Genomic DNA, 16,184 nt, shown 5'->3' with positions numbered 1-16,184 from the left:
AGGAGAGGCAGTGATGTCTCAGGTTGCATATGGTAACTGCCTGCCCTGCTCCCCGTCCTGGCAGAGCTGAGCCTTCTGTTCCTCCACAGGAGAACCTCTAAATCAGCAACGCCTCACCAGAGTCCTACCTGAGAGGCACTATAGATCTAGCTATCTAACAGACTCTGCTCAAATCATAAGACTGTCCCAACTGGCTGTGTATCCTCCCTGAGCTTTAGTAAAAGGAGACTCACACCATCTCACCAAGAGGTTCAGTTCAGTTCAGTCGCTCAGTCGTATCCGACTCTCCGCGACCCCATGAATCACAGCACGCCAGGCCTCCCTGTCCATCACCAACTCCCGGAGTTCACCCAAACTCATGTCCACAGAGTCGGTGATGCCATCCAGCCATCTCATTCTCTGTCGACCTCGTCTCCTCCCGCCCCCAACCTTTCCTAGCATCAGAGTCTTTTCCAGTGAGTCAACTCATCGCATGAGGTGGCCAAAGTATTGCAGTTTCAAAGAGGTGGGGAGCATTAAATGAGATAATACAGAGAGAGCACCCTGCACATAGCTGCAGCCAGTAAAATACAGCCTGTCCTCCTTTCTGGCCCTGATAACCGCTCCCCAACCTCTTCCCTGGACCCAGCAAGTGTCCATGTCCTGCCTCTTACCTCCCTTGCTGATTTCTGCAGGACAGGTTTGCATCTCTCAGCTCCACCACCAGGCAAATCGTTCACAACCCTTGCTTCACTCTCCTCGTCTGTAGACTGTGTAGGAACATCTGCACCCAACTTCTCTCAAGAGACAGATGAGCAAATACAGTGACTATTGGAAGGTATCAAGCCGCTTGAGGAAATGTAGGCTTCCTCCTTGCAGAATCTTAGAATGTTCACTGAAAGAAACTGATGAGAGAGAAGACTTTCCCTGGTCCTGGGGCAAGCAGAGTGGAGCCTGGCTCAGTCAGGGACCAGACACCCTGTGTGCATAGCATCCCCCTCTTAATACCAGCCACTAGTTCAAACCTCACTCCAGTTTTCCAACACAACCTCCTGGTATCGCCTAGAAAGATGGTTATACTTGCCTATGCACAGTGAAATGGGAATAAAATAAATAGGACCTAAGCAGTCTGTGAAGCTGAATAAAGTAAAAATGAATGCGCCATCCCCTTTTTCTCTTTCTCTTTTTTCCCTTTTCTTCTTTCCATAAAGTCCACTTTAGTGTCTACCCTGTGCCTTCACTCATACCTGGCTCTAAGGCAAACTAGGGCAGTGGCCATGAGGTTGGAGAGATGGGGCTGCATTTGACACATATTAAAAGGTGGAGTATCCCAGGGACGGGAGAGCCTGGTGGTCTGCCGTCTATGGGGTCGCACAGAGTCGGACACGACTGAAGCGACTTAGCAGCAGCAGCAGCAAAAGGTGGAGTTGGGAGATGTCCCCGGTGGTCCGGTGGCTAAGACTTCGCCTTTCAGAGCAGGTTCAATACCTGGTCTGGGAGCTAAGATCCTACATGCCTTGTGGCCAAAGAACCAGAACATAAACAACAGAGGAAATGTTGTAACAAATTCAGAAAAGACTTTAAAAAGGCATTCCACATAAAAAGATGGGGTTGGCAGGATCTGAAAAATGTTGGGAGTAAGGGGCGAACAAGGAGCAACCAGAGTGGTTCAGGCATTCTGGTGCAGGAAGGCAGTGGTGACGTTCCCTGCGGCAGGGGCCTCAGGAGGAGGGCAGAGGCTGAGCTCCATGATCCCCCTGAGAGAGCAGAGGGCGGTTGGGCTGAGACCGGAGGCTGGAAGAGAGGTGACCGTACGAACCACCACGGGGAGATGCTATAGAACCCTGAGAGCAGTAAGTCTGCCCAGGGCTTGTGAACTGATGGAGACGAGAAAGGAGCTGTTTGTGTAAGGGCAGAGGAGCAGCACAGGGGACAGTGCATTCGTGGAGACGCATAGTCTAGTGTGACTGGAGCACAGGCCGCTGAAGTGAAGAAGGGACAGGAACCGGTGCCGACAGGCAGCCTGGGGCAGCGTTCCATATGACCTCGTGTGCCATGCTAACGAGCCAACTCCTGACTGTTGAGTTCTTGTTGTTCAGTTGCTAAGTTGTGTCCGACCGTTTGTGACACCATGGACTATAGCACGTCAGGCTTTCCTGTCCTTCACCATCTCCCTGAGTTTGCCCAAACTCATGTCCATTGAGTCAGTGATGCCATCCAACAATCTTATCCTCTGTCGTCCCCTTCTCCTCCTGCCTTCAATCTTTCCCAGCATCAGGGTCTTTCCAGTGAGTTGACTCAGCATCAGGTGGCCAAAGTATTGGAGCTTCAGCTTCAGCATCAATCCTTCCAATGAATATTGGGGACTGATTTCCTGTAGGAGTGACTGGTTTGATCTCCTTGCTGTCCAAGGGACTGTCAAGACTCTTCTCCATCACCATAATATAAAAGCATCATTTCTTTGGTGCTCAGCCTTCTTTATGGTCCAACTCTCACATCCATACATGAATACTGGAAAAACCGTAGCTTTGGCAAGATGGGTCTTTGTCAACAAAGTGGTGTCTCTGCTTTATAATATGCTGTCTAGGTTGGTCATAACTTTTCTTCCAAGGAGCAAGTGTCTCTTAATTTCATGGCTGCAGTCACCATCCACAGTGATTTTGGAGCCCAGGAAATAAAGTCTGTCACTGGTTCCTTGAGTAGTGGCCCGCAAACATTGAGCATCAACTATGGGCTAGCAATGTTATGGGCATTAGGGACACAACAGAGGGGGAAAAAAGCAAAATTCCTACTCTCCCAAGGCTTACATTCTAGAGGAAGAGAAAGATCATAAATAATCAACAGTATGATATGATGTCAGGTGATTAGCACTAGGAAGAAAGTAGAGGAAAGGAATAGACGGACAGCAGAATACTGTCTGAGGAGGTGGTAGTTCAGAGCCACTCAAATGAGTTGAAGAAAGCCATGCTGGTATTTGAGGCAGGAGCATTTCCCAACAGGACGGACACATTCTAAGGCTCAGTTGCTGGGAAAGACTGAGGGCATGAGGAGCCCTCTGTGTAGCCAGAACCATGTAAAGGAAGGTTTGGGAGAGAGAGGAGGGAACCTGGTCAGAGTGAAAAAGGAGCATCCTCTGTAACTTTGAAGCAGGAGAGAAGCACAGTGTTCATGCTATTAGTATGCACATCAAGCATGACAATCCTGGTCTGAAGCCATCACTGCATCCTGACCACCACGGAGGAGCCTGACTTGTTCTAAGTGCCAAGCTACGCTCCCCAGATGCTTGAGAAGACTCTTAGTACCCGCCTCCTCCAGGGTGGTTCCAATAACTCTCATTTGTCAGCCCCAGACTTATACCCTTGTCATACAATCTGCAGTGGACCCTCCCACTTGACTCAAGCTTTGGGTCTCCCAAAGGCCCAGCATAAGACAAGAATCAGTCATTCCTGCTGCCAGAGAGTCATCAGAGCTAGGAAAAGAAACTCAAGGAAGGGAGCACATTACATCACCCTCCAGGGCATGAGCGCACAGGGACCTGAGGCCTGAAGCTGCTCACACCAACCGTCTCGGCACGCCGGGGTCCTGGTTCATCTCTTCCTCTTTGGGAAGTCCTCATAGTTTCTACATCCCAGCACTGAGCTATCAAGAGATGACTTGGAGAATCCGAGATTTTAGTGAAAATGCTTCACTTAAAGAAACATGTTTCACTGAATAAATGGGAAATACACACACCCATTACACCAGTCAGGTTTTTCTAGAAAATTTTAATATGTTTTACTTCATGCAGTAAAACAGCACAGGGCATACAGTCATTCAATAATTTGCATGAGGTCCACAGAAAACATCAGCAGTTCTGATCTTTGTCTCCTCTGAGGCTAAGAATTCAGGTATGACCTGATTCATGACAGTGTAGGGAAAAAAGAAAATAAGGCCTAAGACCTGGAAGGGAAGGGAAAGAGGGGCTGGTAGGCCCTTAATAATGCTTCCTCTCCTCAGCTCCAAAAATCACACTCTGTTTAAGGCATCTTAGAACTGAATGTTTGAACTGGAAAACATCTCAGACGTCAATATTATAACTTCTCTTACGATTGCAGTGACTGAGCACGCACGCACACGAGTCACCCAGAGCGTGGTGTTTGTCATGGCAGCCACTGCAGACTAACGCTGTCCATTGCCCGCAAATAAAAGTTACCAGCCCTTTGTTCTGCATCGTCATTTATTCCCTCTCATCTTCAACTCAGGTTTTTGTTGTTGCTGTTTTGTTTTCGCCAGACAGCACAGCTTCTGCGATCTTGGCTCTCCAACCAAGATTGACCTCAGTCCCAAGAGTGAATGCACAGAGTCTTAACCTCTGGACTGCCAAGAAAGCTCCTGGGTTTTTTTCCTTTTAAAGAATTGTTAAAATTTTTTCATTTATGTACAGTTGATTTACAAGGTGTTAATTTCTGCTGCAGAGCAGTGATTCAGTTGCTGCTGCTGCTGAGTCACTTCAGTCGTGTCCGACTCTGTGTGACCCCATAGACGGAAGCCCACCAGGCTCCCCATCCCTGGGATTCTCCAGGCAAGAACACTGCAGTGGGTTGCCATTTCCTTCTCCAATGTGTGAAGGTGAAAAGTGAAAGTGAAGTCGCTCAGTCGTGTCCGACCCTTAGCGACCCCACAGACTGCAGCCTACCAGGCTCCTCCATCCAAGGGATTTTCTAGGCAAGAGTACTGGAGTGGCTTGCCATATTCTTTTTCACGTTATTTTCCATTATGCTTTATTGCAGGATTTTGACTAGAGGTCCCTGTGTCATACGGTAGGGTCTTATTGTTTTTATAGAGTTAAAACAGAGGCCCAAGAGCAGTTAGGCTAGATGTCGGTCATAGAGCTAATATATGGCATAGCCAGGTGTAGAATGCAGGTCTCAGGGCTTTCATCTGTTACTGATTAAAATAAGTCCAAACAGGGCTTCCCTGGTCGCTCAGTGGTTAAAAAAAAAAGAAAAAAAAATCTGCCTGCCTATGCAGGAGATGCGAGTTCAGTCCCTGGTCCAGGAAGATCCCACATGCCTTGGATCAACTAAGCTGGTGCCCCACAACTTTTGAGTCTGTGCTCTAGAAGCCGGGAATCTCAACTACCAAGCCCACGAGCCACAACTACATCAGCCTACTCGCCCTAGAGCCTGTGCCCAAAGCAGAGGACAGAGGCTGCTCAAAGGAGCAGTGCTCGGTGGGATCAGCTCTGTTCTGGCCAGGGTCTGAGGGGCAGCATTGCAAATCGGGTACTCCATTTCCTCTGTGCACAGAGTATTAATAAAACCTCTCAGGGTCTTTGAACAACACTAGCCAAACTCACCAAAGTTCAACTGATACATCAAAACTTTGGTGTATTTATCCCAAGGAGAACCAAGGAGAATCACTCCTGCCAGGAAAAGCAGGTTGGGGATGTGCAGGGTCTTATCTCCATGGATATGACATGCAGGTGGTGGCAGCCAAATGGAGCTCTCCAGTAGTTGGGCGGGGAGAGCCTAGGCAAGGCACTTGTCTCTCCACATCTCAGTTCCCTCTTGGTGACATGGGACTGATATCAGTCCAGCTACCACATGCGCTGATGATGAGGTTTGTAGGCGATCACATGGAGAATGCCCGGTCCCAAACCTGGCTCGTGGCTGGTGCTCATACAATGGCCGCTGAAAGACAGCTGGAGTGAGGGGTGCCTGACCGTCACCGTACACGGGGTTGTGGAGCTGCCCCCTTCCCGCTACAGGGAGAGAGCTGAGAAGGCAGCCTCCGCACAGAGGACACCTGCCTCCAAACCCTGGAACTGTGGTTTTCCTCTTACTAGATGCCACGTTGCTACTCCAGCCTCCATCAGGGCTTCTTAAAGTCTGCAAACTATCCAGGAGTTGGCTGAAGTCTGTTTGGGGCAGTGTCCGTCTGTTTTGCTTTACAGAACTGGATACCTCTATAGGAGGGGTATTCTACCTCCAGTTCTCTCCAAGATCCCCACCACTCCCTATTGTGTCATACCAGGACACATTTCCTTACTTAAAACTGGCTGCTTGAGACTTCCCTGGTGATTCACTTGTTAGGACTCCAAGCTTCCACTGCAGGGGACACAGGTTTGATCACTAGTCAGGGAACTAAGATGCCACAAGCCGCGAGGCGCAGCCAAAAAAAAAAATTACCTGCTTGAGTTTGCAACCCCACCCTCCCACTCAGACTATCAGGTGAAAGAATACATCCATGTAGGCAGCGATAGTCTTTAGCATCAATCACATGTTCCCCAGGGTACATCTTGTAACCTCGGTGAGAAGTTGGGATTTCCCAGATGTCTGCATCAGCAAACACATTTACCAACCATCTCTCAGACTGGGGTGATTTTTTTCCATAAAGTTCACTTCATCCGTCGGTGTCTGTTACTTGTTCCTGACCCTTTCCCCTATCATGCCCCTATCTTCCAGCCCACAGTGCCAGAAGAAACACGGGGACATGTCGTTGTAGATTTGACAGCCACACCGCTGGGTCTTGATTCCACATCGGGCACCATGGTAAGAGCTGCTGGTCCAGCACTCAGAATGCAGTGGTAGCAGAAGGAGCTTGCTCAGTGCAGCAGGACGGACTGGCGGGTTCACTGAACGAGAGAAGATACACTGCTTCTTGTAGCTGCTGTAACAAATTATCACAGGCGATGATTTGAAACCTCAGAAGTTGATTGTCTCACAGCTCTGGAGGTCAGAAGCTCTCGATAAATGTACTGACAGGGCCCTGTGATCTGGGCCGTGGATGAAAATCACTCCTCGCCTCTTCCACCTCCTGGTGGCTGTTGGCGTTCTTTGGTTTGTAAAGATATCACTGCAATCTCTGTCTCCAGATCCACATCGCCTTGTCCTCTGTGTGTCTCTCAAATCCCCTTCTGCTTGTCTTATAAGGACATAAATGATTGCATTTAGGGCCCACCCAAATAATCCAGGATAAACTCTTCCTATTAAGATCCCAACTCAGTCACATCTTCTGTCATATCAGATAGCATCACAGGCTCTGGGATTAGGAAGTGAGAGTATCTTGGGGATGGGAGGAGAGGGGGCTTTGTGCAGCCTACCACAGAAGATAGCATTGCAGCTGGCCCTTTGAAGGGGAAGAGGAGTGTACCCGACGGCAAAGGGTGAGGGGCACATTCAGAGATGTGGAGACAGGAGAGTCCCGAGTCCTCCTGAGAGCCCAGAGGCTGGTGTGTTAGGGGGTCTGAGGAGACTGAGGCTCTGGCGGCAGGTCAGGAGCGGGACGCGAAGCGCTCGTGCAGTGTCTGAGTGCTGCCGCATGCTACAGGTAGTGAAGAATCGTTAGTTTAAATAGCTCCAGCTCTGGACCTTTGTTCCTAAAAGGTAACATGGCCCTCATTACGAGAGCATCTCCTTTGCTGCAGGCTATGGTCCCAGCACTGGTGCTGTGGAGAGGAGGTGAGGGGGCCCGCTGTGCTCCCAGACGTGGGCGGAGCACGGTGGGGTCTACAGAATGCTAACCTCCCACCCACACCCCCTAAGGGGCTCACTTTCTAGGCAGGAGCTTTCTCTCTTCTGAAGGCCAGACTATTAGCCCTGTGACTGCAGTTTGGTACTCCTAATATCCTCCTTTCATTCATGTATTTTTATTAAAGTACAGTTGATTTACAATATTGCGTTGGTTTTGGGTGTAGAGCATAGTGATTCAGTATTTTTGCAGGTAATACTCCATTACAAGGTTATTACAAGGTAATGGGTATAATTCCACATGTTGTATAGTATATCCTTGTTGGTTATTTGTTTTACATGTAAAAGTTTGTATCTGCTAATCCCATACCCCTAATTGTCCCGCTCCTCTTCCCTCTCCCCTTTTGTAACCACAAGTCTGTTTTCTATATCTGTATATCTGTGAGTCTGTTTCTGTTTGCATATGTATTCACTTGTATTGGGCTTCCCTGGTGGTTCAGATGGTGAAGAATCTTCCTGCAGTGCAGGAGATCCGGGTTTGATCCCTGGGTCAGGAAGATTCCCTGGAGAAGGGAATGGCAGCCCACTCCAGTATTCTTGCCTGAAGAATTCCATGGACAGAGGAGCCTGGTGGACTACAGTCCATGGGGTCACAAAGAGTCGGACATGACTGAGCAACTAACACTCACTTGTATTATTTTTTAGATTCCATATCTAAGTGACTAATACTTCCTTTTAAAATAAAGGTATTTTGCTGGGCTCCCCCAGCAGTGATGAGGGCTATTTCAGGAGATCCCAAGAAGAATGAGCTTGGAGAGGGCATAAAGAGAACATTTACACACAAAGACTGTGAGCTCCAGGGGACCAGCCTGCCAGGGTTGGGTTGGTTGTTTCTGTCTGTCTGTCTGTCATCAGGGTTGGTTGTTTCTGTCTGTCTGTCGTCAGGGTTGGGTTGGTTGTGTGTGTGTGTCTGTCTGTCTGTTGTCTGTCTGTCTGTCGTCAGGGTTGGTTGTGTCTGTCTGTCTGTCTGTCATCAGGGTTGGTTGGTTCTGTCTGTCTGTCTGTCTGTCTGTCTGTGGGAAGCCTAGGGCCCTCCATCCTTTCGTCTCTCACACTCTCTCACAAAGTTTGCTTTTGCCTCACGAAGAGCAAAAGGCTACACTGTGTACGAGCATCCATTACGTATTCATTTCTTGTTCCTGACACGTGGCCCTCTTACACCACTGACATTTCTCCTGCCTTTTACTTCTGGAAGAAACCAATGGAGATGTCACCACTATTTTACAAACACGTCTGCGTTTGACAGATAGGAAAGGAAAAGCTCAGAGAGGCTGAGTGACCTGCCCAGATTCTCATGACTGTGATCTTAGAGCTGGAATGGACATTTAGGACTGCTTTCCCAACTCCAGGCAGAGCGTAAGCTGCTTTCTTCAAGACAAGGAGTACATTATCATCTACGTATTCCCAGGTGCCTGACACACAGTCAGATCTCAGGAAACATCCCACGAAGGACTGGCCAACCTAGGACTTCTCTTGGTCTCCTGACCCCCAAGACTATGCTCTTTCCCACACACAAAACTGCTTACCAAGACCCTGCTCACAGCCAGCCGTCATCTACTCTTATATTTCTAGTTCATAGACCATCTCACGTCTTCTCTACTCCCAAAGTCCCCTCCCCCAGACCCTCATAGACACCTCAGCCACCAGGCTTTCTGAGGACCGTCTCCAAGGAGCTCCCTGAGTCATTCCATTCAGCTCTGGCCTGCCCTCCGTCACTTCAGTGACACAGAAGACGTAACATGAACGTGCTGGGAGCAAAAGCTCAGGCTTTGAAGCCAGCAAGTCCCTCGGCTCTGCACGAATTTAATGCGCTAATATGCCAGGAGGTTGCCCGTCCCCGACGCCTGCCTCCTGCCACACTCACTCACCCATCCATCCAGTCCACACATATTTAAGGAGTTTATACGCAGTACAAGCCCTGTGTTGGTCTCTGACTCAGGCATTAGAAAAATGATTATTCATTTACTCATCCAGTCATGCAACATTTACTGAACACCCACCACCAGGACGGTGAGTAGGTTTCATTTAGGTCACAGAGCCAATAACAATTGACAATAACAATTTTGAGAAGGACTGTGGGGTTTTTTCTTCCAGGGGAAGAGCGTTGAGATCAATTACTGATCCCTGCTGCGAGTGCAGACTAGGGGACTGGCGGCACGCCTACATTATGTGTGAGTGTGTGGGCACTGAGAGTTCACTGGTGAATAAGTCCCATTTCCCACTCACAATTTTGTAGTGGATGGCTTCATTCTTTAGAATTGCAAATGGAGCAGATAAATGGACAGAGATTTTCTCAGTTCAAATGCTCCATTTTTTGTGTGTGCATTTGGGAAGCACCGGACTTCCCAAATGGCTCAGCAGTGAAGAATCTACCTGCTAAAGCAGGAGATGCAAGTTCGATCCCCCATTTGAAGGAGAGGAGGAAGAAATGGCAACCCACTCCAGTATTCTTGCCTGAAAAATCCCATGGACAGAGGAGCTTGGCGGCCTACAGTCCAAAGGGTCTCAAAGAGTCAGACACGACAGAGGACTGAGCACAATTAGGAAGCAAAACAAGGAGATCTACCAGGACTGACATCTATAAGAGAAGATTCACCTCTTCAGTTTGCCAGGAAACTCATGATGGATCTTTAGAAAGGATCACCACCTCCCTGTGCATTGCTGCACTGATCTTCTGGTTCTGTTCCATTGCAGATGCTGTTCCCTGTGCTGGCCATACAGGGCATGGTGGGGGCTCTGATCTGTGTGGTCATTTCTTCACTGGGTTTGCTCAGCGGCCCCCTCTGTGACACAGGCAGTGGAGACTACACCTACCCTTTCAGGAATGACTTGGGTCAGTTTGTAACATGTAAAGATGATGCAGTGATAAACACAAGGAGTGTGTGCTCTCAGAACTGACTGTGCAGTCGTGGGGTCAGACACTTCCATCAAAAGCTGGTGCCTTGCTCCTCTCTCCATAGCAAATCAACAGTTTTGCTCCCAAATGACCAATCTCTAGAAGAATCTCTGATTGGCCAAGGCAAAGAGTGCCCCATGAAATGAACAGCTCACCCAAGGGGTTTAATAGAATTCCCTGGTTCGGGAAGATCCCCTGGAGGAGGGCATAGCAATCCTCTCCAGTATTCTTGCCTGGAGAACCCTATGGTCAGAGGAGCCTGGAGGGCTACAGTCCATGGGATCACAAAGAGTCAAACATACTCGCACACACTTGACTTCATTAGCCCTCATTATTAAACTCAACTGAGTATGTGCTGAGGGCCTGCTTAGCACTGACTAGGCACTGTGATAAGGGGAGGGATTACAAAGGAAGGATAAGACCAGTTGCTTATTTTAATTTGCCTGTTCACTATCTAATTGGGGAGACAATAGCCAATTTAGAGATTGTCTTGTGATAATCTCAAGCCTATCAATAAGCATTGTTGTGGGTGGACCAACCCTTGTGGTTCTTATTATGACTGCAAGATGCTCTTTAGCATTAACCATCAAGAAACATTGAAAAAACAAAGGTTTTTTACTTCCAGGACCTGGAAATTATACAGCCCACAGCGAGGTGGGGAGAGGGGTGCTGGAGAGGGAGTGTGTGGGCCTTTAATTTTGCTTTTACTGGGGTTGAGGGTGGGGGTCTAGGGTTTCCCAGGCTCACTCTTTATTGATGAATTCAAAATAAAAAAGAAAGAGTTTAAAGCACAGGAACAAAAAGACAGGTGGCCCCAACAATCAGTTATTGAAATCAACCAAGATCTGTGAAACAAAGGTGCCTCCTCTGGCAAAGAGGCTCGACTCTAGGCAGGAGGCCTGCACTGTGTTTATTCAGAACGAGATAGTGTATGCCAGGCAAAGCTGAAGTCATGTATTTGCATTACAAAAAGAAATATCAGCTGTCAGGCTTGACACTGCAGGGATGCACACATATCCTGAATGGCAGGCCTGGAACAGAGAAAGAAACCCAGAGTCACGGGTTGAGAAAGACGCTGCTTCTCTTCTCATTTCACGTTCTGTCCCAGGTGGAGCTCATCCATCTCCATGGCTTTCGGAATCCTTCATCTATTCATATAAATAATCCCCAAATGTGTGTCTCCAGCCCAGATCTTTCTTCTGAATTCCTGATCCAAATATCAGATGATCTCTTTGAAATCTCCTCTTGAGAGTCTCACATTATTTCAGTATTAGTTGGTTCAAACTCTGGTATTCCCTCTCCACTTCTGCTCTGTCGTCACCAGCCCGTTAGAAGGCGCCTGAGGCCCGTGATTCTTTGATTCCTCCCCCTTCTCGTGTCCACACCGGTCCTCCCCCAGGTCCTGTCGGCTCCGCCTCGACCATTCACCTTGACTGTGGCCGCTGCTCTCCATCTGGTCTGTCTTCAACCCGCTCCAGTCTGCAGCACCCTCTGCCTCCATGCCTACACCTCCAGCGAGCACCTCGGTTCCGTCTTGGCCGTCAGTCCTTTCGCTGGAGATGAGCCAGGGCTGGGGTAGGGCATGGGGAGGGGGATGTAAAATGTAAAAGTGCTGATGAAGTTCAAAAAATCTTTGCATTGAAGGAACTTGGAATCTCACTGAGCACTCAACAGACGACTAAGGATATGGGTGAAGGCAGAGGTTAAAGGCAGAGATACCAATGATATGGAACTCTATGGATACGGGCCTGAAAACATATTCCATTTTCTTTGTCCTACTAGTACCCTCTGATTCCACGTTGTCCTGACAGTTTTTGCTTACATGCTGTTTCCTCTTACAACTCAGTGCCCTCTCCTTGGCTGCCGCCTCCTTCCAGGCCAGGTGACTCCATCTTTTCGCACGAAAACTCTGATTACTCTGCTGCTAAGTCACTTCAGTCATCTCCGACTCCGCGCGACCCCATAGGCGGCAGCCCAGCAGGCTACCCTGTCCCTGGGGTTCTCCAGGCGAGAACACTGGAGTGGGTTGCCATTTCTTTCTCCAATGCATGAAAGTGAAAGTGAAGTCGCTCAGTCGTGTCCGCCTCCTAGCGATCCCATGGACTGCAGCCTACCAGGCTCCTCCGTCCATGGGATTTTCCAGGCAAGAGTACTGGAGTGGGTTGCCATTTCCTTCTCCAGATTACTGATTACTCTAGACCTGTGCTTTCTATGATAATAATTATAAATATATTTCCTACTGCATGGCAGGCACTGTGCTGATATCTAATCCTCCCAACCCAGTCACTGGTATTGATGCTATTTTGAGCCCCATTTTATATATAGGGAAGCTGATGTCGAATCTGCCTGCCAAAAAAGGGAACTTGAGTTCGATCCCTGGATCAGGTAGGAAGATCCTCTGGAGAAGAAAATGATAACCCACTCCAGTATTCATGCCTGGGAAATTCCAAGGACAGAGGAACCTGGTGGGCTACAGTCCTTGGGGTAGGAAAAGAATCAGACACAACTTAGCAAGTGAACAACGAAAGCTGATATATAGAAACAATTCACTACTGGGACCAGGGTAGGCTGCATATTGATGCATATATCAATCAATGGTGTATTATTTTGAATGAAAGTAACTTAAGAAAGAGATGAGGCAAGGCCACTCTGACCCTCCTCTCTGTCTCCCTGAAAGCAGAAAATAAATCTCTCACAAAACACCTGAGGGTAGAAGGACACCCTGATCACCAGAGAGAGAGAGTTCAGGGCCAAGAATCCTATATAAGCAGATCTTGTTACTTCTTTAATTTACTACCCGAGCTCAAATCGTTCACATTCTTTACTAACCCTAAAACTAAACCTAAGTTTCTTTGTCCTGTCAAATCCTCACAAATGTATCGTTTGTCTAAAGAGTATAAAAGCTGCCTCCTTTGGAGAATTCCCTGATGGTCCAGTGGTTAGGACTCCACACTCACTGCGCAGGGTTCAACCCCTGGTCCAGGAGCTAAAATTCCATAAGCTGCGTAGTGCTGCCCCCACCCCAAAAATAGCTGCCTTCTTTGGCCATTTTCAGGTCTTATTTCTATGAGACTTCCATGGGCATGAATTGAAATGAGTTTCTTTTTCTCCTTTTAACCTGAGTTGTATCAGTTTTTACTATTACTCCAACCACAAGAATGCAAGATGTGCAGAGGGAACATTTCCCCCTCCCCAACAAAGTGCATCAAGAACTTCCTAGGATCCAGGTCTGTGGAAATTCAGACCTTTTTTTTTTTAATCTTTTATTTACTTATTTTATTTTGGGGCCACGCCAGGCACCTTGCAGGATCTCTGCATGGGTTCCCGCTGCAGAGACTGAACCCATGTCCCCTGCAGTGCCAGCACAGAGCCTTAGACACTGGACCACAAGGGACGAACTTAGCCTGAGCTCTGAACCAATCCTCACTGCCGAGTTCACACCTTGTGCTACCCGATTCCCATTCCTTCCTGCGCTCCCCTGCGCAGCTGTGTCCATAAACAGAGCCTCGCTGACATGCTGCGCTGTTACAGGAAAGTTCGATCCTCTACCAATGGGCAATCCTAAGTGTGCCGTCCTCACAAAGACGAGGTGCTGTATTAGACTAGTGCCTCTCACACGCTTCCAAGTAGCAGCTCTCTCCCTTTCCTCTCTCAGAACCAGGCTAAAGGTCTCCCCTGTCCTGGCAGGACCAGCTACTTAGCCAACCAGCCCACCTGGGCCACCTGCCAAGAGGCTGAGCACATCATCCTCTGGACGGAGTCTTCTTCTCCATCCTCCTGGGCATCCGAGTGGGGGAAGCTGTCCTTTGCCTCAGCCGTGTTGTCAGCGGACTCTGACATCTGCGATACACGCGTCCGAAAAAGACAGGTCGATGCATCTAGAACCCAGTAATTTTCAAGTCATATCCCCTGACCTATTCCTCAGTCTCCCTCCTGCCCTGACCCCACACTCCCAGAGGAAATCCAGTAATTGGGAAATGCTTTTTGAAATGCATAACTTCATTTGCCACTTGGGGCTTAATTTTCTTTCAGGAGAACATAACTGACTTATGACCAACCTAAGAAATTGCAACTGATTGGCAGAGTTTCCTGGATTCAGAAGGACTGGATGATCTGGTGAATATCAATCCCCAGCGTACTGAGAAGCTGAAGAAAAGTCCCCAGTTTTTATAAAAGTCATCAGGTTTGATCTTCTTTGCTTGAATCTGGGTTGTCACTTCCCCCAAATATTCTCTGAGAATAACATAGGAAGTCATAGGGCTGTAAATACTTTTTAACATTTTTAACAATAATAATAATAGAGACCTAATTGTATTCAGTTGTTTCCATATTCCAGGCAGGGTGCTAAGCACTTTATCTACATTATTTCAGTTAATCCTACAAAAGAAGTAGCATTGCAGTGTCATCATACTGATGAGGAACTCGGGTTCAGAGAGATTCAGTTACTTACCCAAAGTCAATAAATCTAAGCTTTGAACTTGAACCCGTTTCCAACATTTATATTCTTGACCACTCTCTCCAGTAGCATTCAAACCACTGGACTAGCTCTGTGGATTTGTAATAGATGTTATTCATTTACCAAACAGGGCTAAAGGAGATTCTGTGGTCAAGTTAAACAACGTGTAATAGGTTTCTCTGCTGCAGGACTTGTCAGAACCTTTACAAAGCCAGTGTGTGGAGCTAATATCCAGAAGTCTTATTTGACCACAAAACGTTTTTCCACAGAAAAATTTTTAACGGGGCTAATATTTCCATGGAGCACACTTTGAAAAGGACTGCATGGCTTAGTGATGAGGTAGAATACCTCATCACTAATTCATGAGACTTTTTCAAGCCACCAGAGAACAGAAGAAAATATGGGACAAAACAGGTTAGGTAGACTGCTCTCCTGTGTTTTAAAAACGAAAAAGCTTTTGCTGTAATTGCTGGAATCAGAAGTTTGCTTTTCAGACTTCCTTGCTGTCTTTTTATTGATGTATAGTTGATTTACAATGTTGTGTTAGCTTCAGGTGTTCAGCAAAGTGATTCAGGTATGTATATTACATACACATATATGTGTATATATCTGAATGTATGGACATATATTCTCTTTCAGATGCTTTCCTATTTACGTTATTACAAGATACTGAATATAGTTTCCTGTGCTATATAGTAGGTTCTTATTGTTTATTTGTTATCTTTTTATATTATATAAATATGTATTATAATATATAGTAGTATGTATCTGTTAATCACAAATTCCTAAATTTTTTATCCTTCTCCATCAGTAACCATAAGTTTGTTTTCTATGTCTGTAGTCTGTTTCTATTTTGTAGGTAAGTTTATTTACATCTTTTTTAGATTCCACAAATAAGTCATATCGTATGATATTTGTCTTTCTCAAGACAAACTTTTTTTAGTTTATTTTTAATTGGAGGATAATTGCTTTACAATGTTGTGTTGGTTCTGCCCTACAACAACGTGAATCAGCCATAAGTACAAATGAAACAAACATTTTTAAGAACTCAGTCTTCCATACAAGCCATGGCAATTCCCAAAGAGGCATCAGTTTCTGCTTCAGGAAGCAAACTAATGGACCTTGCATAGCTGACTGCTCCCATAAATGATCATATCCAGGGCCCTTGCGAGCCCACATGACACATTTGTACAAATTACTAATAATAAACAAAGCCAGTGTTACAGTTGGCAAGTAGGCAGAACTGGTGGCAAATTTGTAAGAGGTGCCTTCTCTGTAGATTAATGCCTATTTGGGGTGGAATAATGCCTGCCCCTCCCCCATCCCCCAGAATTCATATTTA

Source organism: Moschus berezovskii, chromosome 25 (genome assembly GCF_049115385.1).
Source record: "Moschus berezovskii isolate FMDL1 chromosome 25, NW_MosBer_1.0, whole genome shotgun sequence".
In the NCBI taxonomy this organism is placed as follows: Eukaryota; Metazoa; Chordata; class Mammalia; order Artiodactyla; family Moschidae; genus Moschus; species Moschus berezovskii.
The sequence above is the reverse complement of the archived record's forward strand: the minus strand, read 5'-3'. Positions refer to the sequence as shown.